Source organism: Cavia porcellus, unplaced genomic scaffold, assembly GCF_034190915.1.
Source record: "Cavia porcellus strain 051 isolate PalLab524CR breed Dunkin Hartley unplaced genomic scaffold, mCavPor4.1 scaffold_1, whole genome shotgun sequence".
NCBI classification, from domain to species: domain Eukaryota; kingdom Metazoa; phylum Chordata; class Mammalia; order Rodentia; family Caviidae; genus Cavia; species Cavia porcellus.
In genome coordinates, this window is record NW_026947484.1 from 127,528,676 (window position 1) to 127,544,463 (window position 15,788).

Below are 15,788 nucleotides of genomic sequence, written 5' to 3' on the forward strand. Positions count from 1 at the left end.
CTATTTTGTATACATATATACTTTATATATAAATGTTTATATTCATTAACACTATCTTTAAAACCACATATCATTTCTTTTGTATTATAATACATTTATAGTCCTTACTCCAAGGGAAATTATACCAAGTGGTATATGGAGATTGGTGGAAAAAGCTGTATAGAGTAAAATCTTATACTTTATATTAAAGAATCACTTTTTGAATCTAAAACGTTTTTAAGCTTTCAATAAAATATTTATTTAAATACCTTCATTTGCTGACATGTTATTGAAAATCATTGTATGTAATAAAAGCACTTTTTAAAAAGTTCTTCCAAATCAAACACAACCCAAATAGTTCCTCAAGTGTGAAACAAAGGTAGTAGATGAAAATGAATCAGTGATGCTGACAATTTTTAAACTTTTTTTGCAATTGCTCAAATATTAATAACCTGAGATCCAATCTTTTTAAACATTCAGAATCTGCTTAAACCTTTAAAAAACAAAAAAAAATCATAGACAATTTTAGCCCCATATTGATAAGAACAATCCCAATGTGACAAAGAAGATACTAGACAATAACAAGACATTTTGGGGTTGTTATTATTATGCCCTCCTACAGAATATGTTCTAAGTGGGATTACTACAAGAAAATTGAATTCATTCTATGGATTCTAGGCTATGTATATATTTTGATTATCTCTTATTCAGACACAATGGAAATTGATATGAGAGATCTCATACCAACGTTTGAATAAAGAGAGAGCCAGAATACAAATCATTCCAAAGCAGGCACTCTTTGTTACAGAATTTTCAAAAGCTTAAAAATAAACCTTTGAATTCTTAATTAGTAAATGATTATTTCTTGTTGTTTTTCAAGGTATGAAATATGAAACAAAATACTCTTCAAAGCTCTGCTTGGTTACTAAATGTTAAATTTGAATACTACTCTTGTTAGAAATATAGGAGGCATGTAAACATGATTTTTTTTTTATAAAGCCTATGGTAGTAATTTGCTTTGATCTATTATGTATCTCAATTTTTTCTATCTGTATGAGGGAGATTATAGAAGTAATTACCTCATGAATTCAAGGGGAGTGAATATCCACCAAATTCAGAGGTCACTTAGCATGTCATATGAAGGATATTAGCTATTGTTATATTGTCAAACATTGTTGTGTCAAGTAGTGTTATTTTGTCAAATAAAGACCTATAGTATTTCCAGCAGAATATTTTGGTGCCTTATAAGCAAAATAGGCTCTTATGGACTTGGAACTTAACTAATTTTTTTATCACCTAAAACTTTAGGAAAATGTATTCTGGCTCAAATTACCAATTTTTAGCAGCTTATGCAAAGGCTTCAGTGGGGACTGAAAGACCAAGGAACTGATTATATCTAATGTTTTCTAGAGTAGGTTTATCTTTTGAAAGTAGTCCATTGACAAGAGACCTACATTTTTTCCTTTTCTTAACTTGTTAGGAGGAGCAAAAGTGTTGTGAGGTCAGTCTGAGGGGGTAGCAGGTGTCACAGGATTCCTTCCCACACAGCCTATGTTAAGGATTTTGCTTTCATGTTCAGAGCAATGGAGAGTCACCTCAGTGAACAAATAGAACATGCTACATGACTAGGTATATTTATAAGCAGATAACTCTGGCTGTTATGTAAAAAATAGGTTGATGTGAGATTAGAAGTTTGGATAAATGTAGATGAGACCAATAAGTGATGAATGCATTGTTCTGATGAAAAATATTTTTAATATATAGTACAATAGTTCTATTTTGGCAGAAGAAAAATCTTCCTTTTATTTGTAAAAGGCTTAATATAATTTTTCCCATTCTTGGATTTTTCCCTTAAAAATGTGTAATTCATTTCTTCAAACAGTGGTATCTAAGACAGCTGCATTTTATTCTAAAGGAAAAGTAGAAGGTCTATTGAGAAGTTTCGACTAGGAAATTTCAACAAATGCTTTCTTCACAAAGACTCTTTTTGTATTAGTTTCCATTCCCAGGGTTTGATAAAAACTGCTGGACAGGCAGATTGGATCATCTAGGTTGGCCGTCACCTCTTCTACAGAACTGAAGAGCTTGGTCATCTGTGCCTTTTCTTTCCCATGTCTTTGTCTGATTGGGCTTGTATTTCGTAGTAGAAACTCTTCATACTGTTCATAACCAATGGGTTTAACAGCTGCTATCATACTTTCAGAAAGGAAAGCTTCAATTTATGCTCCATAAAACTTATCTTCCCAACAAAGTGCAATCCATTCACCCCCACGTTTTCTCCTTTATTGCATACTCCATAGCAATTGATTATTCTAGTACTTTCCTGTCTTTATTGGCCCTGATCTTCTTTTGGGCCCACTGTGATCAATTCTACCTTCATAGGGTCCAGCTGTGAGAGATCCTGCAGGCTTAATCTGTCCTGCTCTTCTCCCAGTGACATTTTTCTTTCTCCATTTGGCACACCAATGACACAATTATTTTTGGCAGATTTCTGGTAATCAGTATTTGTATTAAAATGTTCTTCAAATGTTTATACCACTGAAAGCTTCATTATTTATGTTTCATGATTTTCTGTCACAAAAATGATACGGATTATTTGTTTGGATTTCTCTTTTCCCATGTTTTTTTATTATTGTAATTTATGCATTCTTGAGGAAGTGGATTTTCATTTGCTTCTGCATAGGAGGGACCTTTACCTGACCTGCTTTGTGTAACATTATCCCTTTTGTTTAAAAAAAAATCATCATTGTGCTGGGAATTTAGAGGCTATGAAGTTTACCTTTAGTTATGTCGCATCTAGGATATGGTCTACCACATTTTAATCTCTCTTCAGATCCTGAAGAAATACTTGGTCTTTCAGAAACTATTTCTAGTCAATCTATTGCCATCAAAAATTGACTTTGAATTTTGAGTGTCTCTTTGAAAATGAGATTTTTCATTTCTTGCCATCCTGGCATCGTTACAAGGAAGGTGACTTGATTGACTATTCTTTTTCCAATTTTTTTTTATGTTTTACTTTATCTATATCTATGTCTATATCTATTTCATGACTACATTCATTATAAGGAATATGTACCTGTACATAATATATCTTGATTCTTTTTAAAAAAAATCTCTTGCCCTCCCTTTAACCCCATTCTCCTCCTTATTTGAAAGCTTTGTTCTCTGTATTTTTCCACCTATTCTCTTTTTATTTTATTCGGCCCAGTATTTGACATCTGTACTGTCCCTGATGAAGCTCCTGTGGCTGTGACTTGGAGTTTCCCACATTTAAATCCCCATTTTAGGTTCTAAGAAATTGAATAATGTGCCTGGTGCCAAAGGCCTTGCATTTCCATCTTCATGTTTTACTTAACCCTGCCTTTCCTCTATCCATTTATTACTATTAGGCAGTATATTCAATGCTCCTTCGGGGTTGTTACCACTCTCCATAAGAGCTTGCCTGCATGCCTCCTTATTAAAACCTATTTCTGTTATATGCTTCATTGCCTTCTCATCAAATAATTCTATCTAGACATCTTCAGGTTTCCCTTCTGCTTTGGTTGACTTTTCTTCCTGTAAAATTTTCTTATTTCAGGTAATAATAGCATTCATACTAAAATTACTTGTGGCACCATTTCCTCCTCTTCCAAGGTCTTCGTTCCTTTTCTCGAGTTATTTTATTTTACTTTATTTTATTTTGTTTTGTTGACAAAAGTTCTCATGAAGTTGCTAAATTTCCCAGGCTTGGGTTAAACTTGCAGTCCTCCAGTCTCTACCTCCCAGAATGCTGCAACTACAGATGTGTGCCACCAAACCCAAATAAAAAGATATCTTTTTGAACTAATTGTGGTTTTAGTGGAAATGAAGAGCAGGAGAAATTACATGAGAGTTTCTTTCTGCTGACAGGATTCGAATACAAACTATTGTTCTCAGATCTCTAACTAAATCTCCACTTATAATCGCCACACACAGTAGCTATAACGAGTAAAGGAAACGTGGACCCAGGGAGGTTTAGCAAAATCACAGAGCTTGAAAATGATGGTGCCAAGGCTTAACCCAAGTTGTTTTACCATTGGGGCCTCTCCTTTTGTGACATCCTGAAAAATTAAATTAGAAGATATTAATAAAGTGTTGAGTCACACTTTGGTACATTGGCAAATATCATCAATGGCTGTTGTGCTTAAATTAAAAAACCTTGTATATATTTTAAAGCACCAGAATGACCTAGTTATAAAGTAATGTATGCTTGGGTGTCAGTAAACTTGTAAAGACAAGTTTTAGAGTTTTTCTGGTTATTTGACCAAAATTCTAAGAGGAAAAGGAAATAAGAAGCCAGCTTTCATGGTAGAGGTTTTACTTTGCAGACTACTGTTACATATCTTCTTTGCAGGGTGCTGTGGTGATTTCTACAGGGGCTATCAACAGAGGTGAAGTTATATCCCAGCGCCCTCATCTGAACAAAGAAGGTGTGATGGAAGCAGCTCCTTCCTCATATAGGAGTCTTTCATACTTCCCATACTGGCATATTCTTGTTTATTCAATGAGAAAAACATTGAATTCCAAAATGCTCACTCAGTGCTTGACAATATTCACTCAAGAGGTGAACCTTCCTGTTTTATGGAATTTGAAATTTGGCTTTTATGAGATTTGAAATTAAACTTTCATCAGGTTTAGGGCTTCTGTATAGCATATTTAACTGATTCAAACCATGCTTTGAGACCCAGGTGTATCCCTCTGATGTCATCCTGAAGGAATAAACAAAAACAAAAGAATCTGGTAGTACAGCACCCAGAGAGATCATTGTGGTCCCATGTTTTGATTAGAAGTTCCATCTGGAGATGTCTGAATGCTTGGAATATGAGACCCTTTCATATTGGAAACAGGAATGACAGATTAGGAGGAAAAGAAATTGCTGTCTTTTCTACAATATTCGTTTATCCACACATTCTTTAAATGAACCTTCCTTTTTTAAACCACCAGGTGTTAGAGAATGCTTAATTAGATAAAAACTTGGGTAAAGGCTAGGAAAAAATAAAAGGTCTCACAAAATCAAGTTATCCTAGAAGCTGTTTAGCAGCATTTGTGACCTTCCACGTATTTGGAAGAAATACAAGGGCCCTGTGATTCCATATCCAAGGAAGAGTTGAATCACTTGCCTGAAGTTCATAATGCACATAACACTGGTGGAAACTTTCATGTGCATAAACCTCATGCATTGTACCAGTTTCGGGTGGTAATAAAACCTGAAATTAAAACATTTAATTTTATATTTGTGAGCAAACATGGTCCATAAAGTGAGTCAGCCAGACTATATCTTAAATAGTACTGTTTAAAAAAACCTGCAGGGAAATGGACCAGGTCACACTTTCACAGAACATCTACTCAGAAGCTGTGACCTGTGCACCAATGTCACCCTCTCTAAATGTCCATTTCATCATGAATTTGCCTGTACAACTTACTGAGTAATTGAGAAAATGTTCTCTGCATCACTTTTTAACACTTTTAATCTCCAGCCACTTCTAATATCACTATACTAGGAACTAAAGAAAGATGCAAATTCTAGTGTGTTTCATAAAAGCCCAGATTTGATGGCAATACAAAGAAGAAAACAAGTTACTTTCTCCTACTGTTTAAATGAAGAGCAATGAATAGAAATAATAATCTCACCCAAATGCAACACTTCTTGGTGACCCAGGAGACTTACCAACTTACCAGGAGACTAAGGCAAATGTGTCCGTTAAACAAAAATCTGAGTCTGCCATTCAAAGAGTGTTATAGTCAAGTTCTAGCCCAGTCCTTCAAAGTCTCCAAGAACTAGCCTTGCTATTCAGAAAAGAAAGAAAGCATTATGATACCAAAGAAAACAAGGAAGCCTTTTTTAAAAATCAGTGTGAAACTCACATCTTTCAACTTAAAATGTGTGGGACAAATAAAGGAAGCTAAGTGTTAGATATTGCTGTGTTGATTGCTTCACCAACCCAGGAAGACTAAAATGGAGTTAAGCTAATAATCTTTTGTATTCCTGCTTTAACATGTCTGTAACTGTGTCTCCTGTGGGGTTCAATTGTACTTGTTGAGTCCCTGTCTTCTTTCAACACAGCACGGATTTTGAATTGTTTCATTTGTGTTCTTTTGTATAATCAAAACTTTGGAAAATAAATTGATAAGACATTTATATTTTAAATAGCAATTTACTGAAAAATGATGCTTATAGAAAATGATAAGTAGCTAATTCTTTACTTCCTGCCCCAATTACAAGTATTTACTCTTACTATATTTTCCACATTTAAAAGTACCTACTATTTTGAATCAAACATAGTGTGACACTTTGTGGAAGAAGAATTATTAAGTATTTAGAAATCTTAGTAAATTTTGTATTCTTACATTTAGAGTAAAGATGATGGAATTACAGAATTTAAGAGTACAAGAAGCCTTCAAGAACTTCCACTCGACAGTATTTTGCAGAAAAATCAAGAGGCTCAATTAGATCAAAGAGGCAGCATTTTGTATACCAAAAAAGGGCAGGGCTTTGCAGTGAGCCAACAATGAATTCCATTAGGACATGGCTCCATAAGTCACAAGCAGTTTACTTAGTGCAGAGAAGCCTTCATTTCTTCATCTGCAAAGGGAGCAATACTACCTCCCTTTATAGGTTTCTTGTGAGGACAAACAATGAATAACACTCCCTGAAAACATGTGACAAGGTACAGTGTAAGCACTCAGTCTATACTGTGCCTTTCTTTGTTTGCCTTTTCCCCAGACTCTTGGTCAGTGCAGAATGGAAATGACTATCCAAGCCATTCTGTTCAGTGTCTGAGAGGACTGAGCTGTGGCTGGTTTGCTCAAAGACACTTTCATTACAGAAATCAAGTAGCCAAAGAAATTTGTTTCAAATTCACAAACAGATGCAAGGTAGAGAAGGGGAGAGGAAGTGGAGCAGAGTTCTGTTCGGCCTGTAGGACGCTGGTGAGTGCTGAGCTGCTGTTGTCTACTCTCCAAGAATTTCCCCATGCAGTTGTCTCTGGGTATCTGTGGCAATTGGTTCCAAGAATTTCTCCTCCAACTATGAACACTGACATTTGCAAGTAGGAGTTTCTTCTATGAAGTGATGTATAGTATTTGCATATAACCTATCAGTGTCCTCTCACATACTTTATCTCTCAGCTACTTACAATAACTGAAACAATGAAAATGCTGTGCAAATAGTCATTATACTGTATTATTTAGGAAATTAATGACAAGGAAAAAAGCCAGACACATTCAATACAGACACATTTGTTTTCTGAATAGTTTTTGCTCAGCAGTTGGTAGAATCTATGGAGGCCAACTATAATTTCAAAGGAATTGAGTGCTTCTGTTCTGTAAGCAAGGCTGCCAATGTGCCTCAGTAAAAATAATGAGTGAATATACTGAAAATGTCCTCAGAAACAGAGACTGATCTTCACACTCACCGGTGGGCATTATGTCGGAATACTCTACTAGCAGGAAGAGGCTAACATTTATTGTCTACCAGAAATGAAGTGTAGTCTTCTCTGCTTGTGGAGTAGGGGCTATTATTCCTATTTACAGAAGCAGGCTCAGAGATGTCTTTACATCTCTATGATATGGGGATAGTGAATGTCAGTGCCAAAACTGAGGGTGAGGCACAACTCACTTCAAAGTTTGCACTGGCTTTCTTGTTCCTACAGCCTCACAGATTCACTTTGACACATAACAACTAAACCTGTACAAATGAACCTTTTGATGTGAGTAGTTGGAATTACAGTAACCTGATCACAGTTCATTAACACTGCCCACTGCAATCAAAGGCATGCCATGCAGACTGCATTCTATAAAGCATCACATAGGTAAGGAACAGTCACAACCACAAGATTCCTTTATCTATGGAAGGACAAAATCATTGCATGACAGTGGGCAAGACTACAGAAGAAAACATCTCACTTCAGTATTTCATAAAGGAAACATTTCCTAATCAGTTTTGAAATATCCAGTTTTAAATAACCAGTTTTTAGACATCCAATTTTAAATATTTAGTCAAAACAGGAACATTCACTATGAAGAGATTATTTTTAGTTATTCTTTGTTTATTTATCAAGTGAGACTAAATAACATTTTTTAAAACAGGAGAAACTCAGGATAAAATGTATTCTAAAAATTTTAAGTGTTTGGAAAGAAAAGCCACACATTTTGTACATTAGAAGATTCAAATAACAGGCTAAGTCTCAATTTTAAACCAAAGTATTATTTATTTTTACTAATAATGCCACTATAATAGTAAACAAATAATTTGGTGTATTTTAAGTAAATGGTGACTGAGCCACTGGCTGTTAATTGTCATACTCCTGTGCTGATATTACAGAATTCTTATCTTTTAAGGCATATTTGGCTATCTACAGTAAGACTCTAAATAATTTCATATAGCTATGCATATGTATATTAGCTTACCATTTCTGTAGTAAAACACTTGAGATAAATACTTACAGGAGAAGAGATTTACTTTGGCACAGTTGCAAGGGTTCCAGTTGATAGTTGGCTGCTCCATTTCAATGGGCCTGTGTCAAGGTAGAGGATCATGACATAGAAAGTGCAATGGAGCACAGCTGCTCACCTCGTGGCAGCTGGAAAGCATGGAGAAAGAGCCAGAAGGGAAGAGGCTGGAGACAGACATAATCCTCCAGGTCACATGTCTACGAACTATTCCCTTTGTCTAGGAGCAGCTTCTAACTTTCCACCACTTCCGAATAATGCCATCAAATTAGGAATCCATCCATGGGCCTATTCATTTATGAAGATAGAACCCTCACTATCTAATAACCTTCCAAAAGCCACACCTCTGAATATTGCCACATTTGCAAACTACGTCTTTACTACATAAGGTTTGGGGAACAGGCCAGATCCAAACCATAACACCATCCAGCAAAGCAGTCCAAGGCTAAGGTGGTAATCTGTTACATCACAGATGAAATCCTCAATCTTTTACAGTATAACCATTCCCATCTGGCTTCTATGTTCATTCTGGCTCCTACTATCACATACACATGTAGAGGGAAGGGAATAATAAGAGAAAAGGGGAGGGCAAGGCAAACTCGTCCCCCTTAAGGTTATGTCCTAGGAGATTTGCATATTGCTTAACTAAAGCTGAAAAATTTCCTTGGGTAAAAATTTTGTTACTAGGACAGAAAGGAAGACCAGGTAATGGAGATAACTGCTACAGAGGCTGAATCTACTATCTGTGATGTGAATCTTAATGGGGCAATTTGGAAATTACTCTGTCAGAAGCTATTTCAAATTGTAAAAAATTCACAAATTTCATAAGACATATTCATTTACTGAGCAGGATGTACTCCAGGAAAGCACTGAAAGAAAAATGTGATAAGGCAAGGCAGTGCTATGACAGATAGATGACCCTCCTGGGTCCTTGAAGAAACGGCATGGATCAACCTCCACCTTCATTTCACTGGAAATTGTTATAGTGTAGGTTTACTATTTAATCAGATAGTTATTTCTTTTCCAACTTTTTAAAATGCCGCTTTTTAAAAAAATGTATGTGAGCCACCAATTTTTATTCCAATGCAAATCTCACTTCTGATTAAAACTTGCTTTCCTTCCACCTTTCAGCATATTGTGGTGGCAAATTAATTTAATCAAAAAGCTCTTACAAAGTGTAAACTCATTGCATTTTTCTAGTACATATTATTAATCTATGGTAGAAAAGTATAAGTTCAAGTTGTGAACTGAAAGGATGCCTAAAATAAATTCAGTGAGCTTAGTACTATATGTTTCTTTGACTGTGATTACACTTTTTGAAATATCAGATCAATGAAATATTATGCTTTTGCAATTGAATAATATATTTTTGCATGGCAAACTAGATTGCAAGAAAATATTTCATTTCTAAGTGTTTCCCAAACAGTTGCAGAAAATCTTTCATATCTGTTTCTATGTCTGCTAAGAAACAACTGTTGACAAAATGGTCAGTGGTCATGTTAATTATAATTTTTTGGATGTAATAAAACAATATTTTTAAAGCTAGCCTATAAGCACCATTTATGGAATATAATTTGCAACAAATGATTTTATATATAAAAAGTTAATCACTTTTATTTATGACTTGAGTAACTATTAGGCTTCATCAGTCAGTGTTATAAAGCCGTCAGCAAGTGCTGCCCTGTGCTGGTTTGCAGTGGTATGGCAAATCATAACTCACGGCGTGCTGCCCAAGGTGTGAAGATTCTATTTGCAATGTATTATTTTAAATGGCATGTGTATGTAAAGGCCACCCAGGGTCCCATTGGAAAGTATGCTTCAGCCCAAGGCTCACAGTGGCTCTGCACCATTTTTTTCTGGGTTGTCATTTCCTCATCTGAAATCATGTCCTCCAGAATTTCATAACTTTTCTTACCATATTACCTTACAAATGTCAGTGGTCATCTGTGTCCTTATGTCAAGCAATACTTACATGGTCAGTGAATGAATTCTTTCACAGATTTTCACATAAATCTAATGAATGTAACATAATTAAGAGTTGAAAATGAGTCAACCCTTTCAAATCATGATAAATATGTAATTACACCATATCAAATGCATACTATAAAACCTTTGAAACATTTTTCTGTGCTCTCAAAATTTCAACTATTAAGAGCAACATCATGCATTTATATTCTTTTTTATTTTGGTACCGGGAATGAAACTCATGACCTTGCGCTTGCCAGGCAAGCGCTTATATCGCTGAGCTAAGTCCCTGGCCCCATATTTATATTCTTTATCATGATTTGTATTGTAATGTTCTCTGGCAATAGCTTGGTAGCTACTAATCTTATTTGCTGGTTATACTGAAGTGTTAATACACTTTTCCTTCTTGGTCACATGTTCAAATGACATTTAGGATTTTATACAACAGCATATTTAAAAAGTTTGGTAAACACTGAATTATGAGACAAACTTCCATGAGGCCAGGTTTTCTGGGCTCTGTGGTACTTATCCTCAGCAGCTTGCTAGCACTAGACAAACTATTCCAGTCTCTTATTCTCAGGTGTTCTTATAAAGACGTAGAACAAAAGCAGGAATCCCATCCAAGTTTTTTCTGGCTTGAAATAGTGTCTTAATACAGAAGGGACAAATATGTAATTTGTAGAGCTGCAAGCTTGGGCTTATATGACATCCTAGTGAATAAGCAAAATCCTGCTTTGCTAAAACAAACATTACCTCAGATGTACCCCATGCTTTTCCCAGAGGTACTCAATGAAAGTCATGAATTAAACTGCCTTTCCCATAAAACTCCTCTGATATCCATAACTATTACAAAAATGTTGAAAAAAGCCTTTGTTTCATCATATTATGTTCTTTTTGGAGGATACCTTGGAAAATTTTTATAACATTTTAATAAACATTATACTTTTTTCTGTATACCAAGTTTAAAAATATCCTTCCAATATTGTCTATTCATTTATGATTATTTTCTTTTTATCCATTAGTAAACCTGGGTGAAAACTAGTGATATGTAAATGTATTGTATACCCATTTTAAGCTTTGTTCTTCACTCTGTCTTATGTATCCTTGTAAATAGCTTAAATTATTTTTATGGATACTGGCAGTAGTACAAATGTAAAAACTGACAAAGTGAAAAAAGAACCCCCAGAAAATTTCAAAACTGAACTGTTAACATAAATTAGTAAAATAACAATAAGGCAAGCTACTATAATGCAAAAACATAAGCATATAGCATTGAATATACTCTACACAGTTCTGAATCTTTGGGAAACGGATATACTTTCCTCCAAAGGCTCAAAATTGTCTTAGAGAAGGCTGTGAAACACGTGCTGAGTACAAATATGATTATTTCTGAAAGAACTGCATAAATAAATTTTAAAAAGTGATTTGCTTTAAGTTTCTGTCAAATCTTAAAGACAAAGTACTAAATAGTAAGCAAACGTTCAGATGGAAAGGGGAATGAGGGAGGGATCCAAGGGGAATGGACGGAAGGGAAAAGAAAAAGAATTGAAGAAAAAAAAGGGAAACACAGCTTTTATGAATAAGGAAGGGGAGAGGGGTTAAAGGAAGGAAAGGGATTGAGGAAAAAGAAGAATCAAGATATTTTTATGTGTAAACTTCCTATGATGCATGTGATCATTATGCATAAGTAAAATATACCAATAAGAGTACCTTTTTAAAGTCTAAAGTTTTCAGCCACCCTGACCTCTTCCAACATGATCGGATGCCCTATCATTTTGCAGTACTTGTTACCTCTGCCTGGCATAGTATTCCTTCCTCTGTGGAATCAGTTTTTCTTTTTTAAACTTGTAATTACCCAGTGCTTTCTTCTCTGTGAGATCCACACTGATCACTCTGTTTTACATAGCAACCCACCGTCAACACATCACTCCAAATCTCTCATATCCTGGTGTGTTTTTTCTTTCAAATATAATAGATCATTAATTATTATTATTATTTTGACTATCCTTTGGTTATTGATTTAATCTCTTTTTCTCATTATTAAAATTCAAACTTCCAGAAAAATCCATATACGATGCATTCAATTAATGTTTGATTGGATGGAAAGTTTTGTGCATTTTGAACATTTGAATGAAAGCGAAAATAATAAGACTGTTTTCATTTTCACCTAATTTAAAAGAACAGGTTTGCTTAAAATTATTTTAAAAATAAAATCTCACAGAAAACTCACCATTGTACCACATATTCATTTTTTTCTACTTCAACCCCTACTGTTTTAGAATAATTCACTGTCTACTCAGCCATCTGATTGCTCTCTCTTTATCTATTACTTCTCTACCCTGATTCTTTATGAACATTACTCCAGGAAAATGTACAAATCTAAAATCACATTATTTGTGGGTTCTCACTGCTTGAAATTTTAATTGCTTCATATTTATCTTCTGGATATATTTCAAACTTCTCACTGGGAAATTCAAGGATCATTGACTTTTGACTTTCGATACTTTTCCAAATATGATACTTTAATTACAGTGACTTCAGTTCTCCCACCATGTTCTGAAAATGGCTCACCTTTTCTGGCTTCCGTGAATTACAAACACATTCCTGTTAAAATTCTTACAGTATTTACCTATCATATCCTAGAAAAATCTAGCTCATTGTCACACTTGCTTGTACAAAATACTATCTGGTCTTAGAACATCAATTGTATTCATTTATTGTCAGTCTTTAAAATTAGCATTTCAGTTTTTAACCTTACACTGTGTGACACTGTTATAAAAATTTAAAATTTAAGTGCCTTATTGTAGACATTACATCTTATATTTCTGGATCTGTTTTGGAGAATACGTGATACAGTGTTAACATATAGAAGGTAAAAACATAATAGATGTTTGTGTATTAAGTAACCAAATAAATAAATATCGAAGTTTAAACTGACATATTATGAAGAAAGGTTCAATACTATAACATGGAAAGTAAATAGTGGTTTTAGTATTTACAAATCATTATTCTGTTTTTACCAAACATCACAACTATTTTTCACAAAAATCTTACAACATACTCAGCGTATTACCATTTTACAGTTGAGGAAATTGGGGCTGAAAAGTGTTAAATCAGTTACTAAAGGCCAACTGTTAAGCATTGCATTAAAAACACGAGCTCTGGTCATTGGAGACTTACTAAAATAGTATACAATATCTCCCAGTTACTTTAACTTGGATACACAGAAAACATTTATGTATGCATACACACACAGATATATATATATATATATATATAACTTATTATTATATATATGTTATATACTGTACATAATTTCATTGATAAAACTTTAATTGGAAATATTTCTGGGAACCAGACTCTTGTGGAAATCTGATTATAACATTTTTCAAGGGCAGTTTGAACAGATATCATTAACTTATGTTGGTAAAGTCCAGTAATCACTGACTGATTCTAAAAATAATCAACCAGAATATAATGTCCAAAGCTTTTAATATCTCTTGACTGGTTTTTAAGATAGTTTTCAGAGAACTGGTGTTTACCAGGCAAGTAAAATACATTTCTGGGAGAGATTATGGCAGCTTATAACTAAGCATATGTTTCAGAAATTGGGTCTCAGTGAGCACGGTTACAAATTAACAGAAATGTAGCAAATGCTGGATTTCTTTCTCTTTAAAATATGATTTCAAAGTCCTTGGCTTTTATTCTGTTTAATCTTTTAGAGAATCAAACTTATATCCTACTTAATTCTCATATATATAGAAATTTATATACAACTTTTAAAGAATCAGAGATCCTATTTATTATCCAAGAATATCAAAGATAGAGTTATTTTTATCTTAGCTTTTGGTTACATTAGTCTCAACCTAGAAGTAGGATCAAAATGTGAAATCTGGAACAAACTTTAATCTAGTGAGAGTCAAAACTTTATTGTGCTTAAATAAGAATCACCTGAAATGCTACTGACGCAGTGGATGTGTGATGGAGTCAGGATCCTAGTTTTTAGCAAGTTGATTCAGAAACAGAAAATCTACGAAGCCAGCTTTGAGAACTACTGCTGGACAATTACCAAACTCAGCTTCTCATTTTTCAAACGAGGTAGTTAAAATATAGAGAAGTGAAATAACATATGCAAATTCACATGGCAAGAAAATATTGCAACACAAGCTTGATCTGTCTCTTGGCTCCTAGTTCAGTGCTACTTGCACTATATCTCAGTGATACTGAAAAATTCATTTGAAGAATTGAAACATATAGTAAATTTTAAGCTAAACATATCCATTGCTGAGGTCCCAGGCTTTGTTTCTAAATAGCAAGCTGGTAGTATCCAGCTTTCCTGCCAATCAATTAATTCTTAATATCAGGATAATCACCTTATCCTAACAATAATATGTATATATGAATATGCACACATATATGTACACATTGTAAATAATAAATATGCTCAAGTGTATATATAAATTGTAAATAATAACTGATAGTCTGGTTATCTTCTTTTAATATAATCTTAGCTTTCAGAGTAGTGAGATCAGGGTAGTAGTGGAGGAAACAAGTAATTCCAGCATTCATATGTGGATATCAAGAAAACTGAAGCTTACAAATGCATCAGGCAGTGGGACTACATAAGGGAAATAAATTAAAATATGATTCATTTTTTTTCTCATTGCTAATATCATACTCCCTGACTTTTTGGTCATAAACTGTGTTAGACCATACTTAATTGTCTCTATTTAAAAAAATAAATTTGGATTCTGTTTGTTTATAAGGAAGTACTTAGTTACTGTTATCAACAATTTGTTCCTATTTCCTTCCATTATGCATAATGATTTCTAAGTTTCTTGACTTTTAATATAATTTTCTATATTTTATTCTTTCTTCTTGTTGACAAGTATTTTTTCTTTAACAAGAATTGGAATGAAACACAATGATAGAATATTAAAACTGTGAAGAATAAAAGGATGATTGAAGCCTGGTGCTTTCTGTTTAAGGCTTAATTAACTTAATTACTAATTATTCAACTCTGAATGATTCATGTGTGGCTTGTCGCTGGTTAGATGCTTGGACCTTTTAGTTTCTGTCCACCAGTGTGCTCTGCCAACACATTTTCATGTAGTCTGTGTTTGCTCATGTAAATCCAACTATTTTTAATGTCAATATAGGCTCAATAATTATTAGGAAGATATATGTTCTCTTAAAAGGTATATGTAATGTTTTTCAAAAGTGCATAGAGAAATTTTAGTTACTTGCTGTTTTAAATCCTTTTTTCAACACAGATTACAAAGAACTGAGTGGAAAGTATTTGATCCTGTTAGGTTGAGACAAAGTTGTCATTTTTGTGTAGATCAATAATGGTCAACTATTAGCATGTACATTTG

General features: G+C 33.9%; 1 pseudogene; it reads right to left on the reverse strand.

Moving 5' to 3' along the window:
• Positions 1-258: 258 nt before the first annotated feature.
• LOC134472793 (tudor domain-containing protein 3-like) lies at positions 259-4,968 on the reverse strand (annotated as a pseudogene).
• Between the last annotated feature and the right edge of the window lie 10,820 nt (positions 4,969-15,788).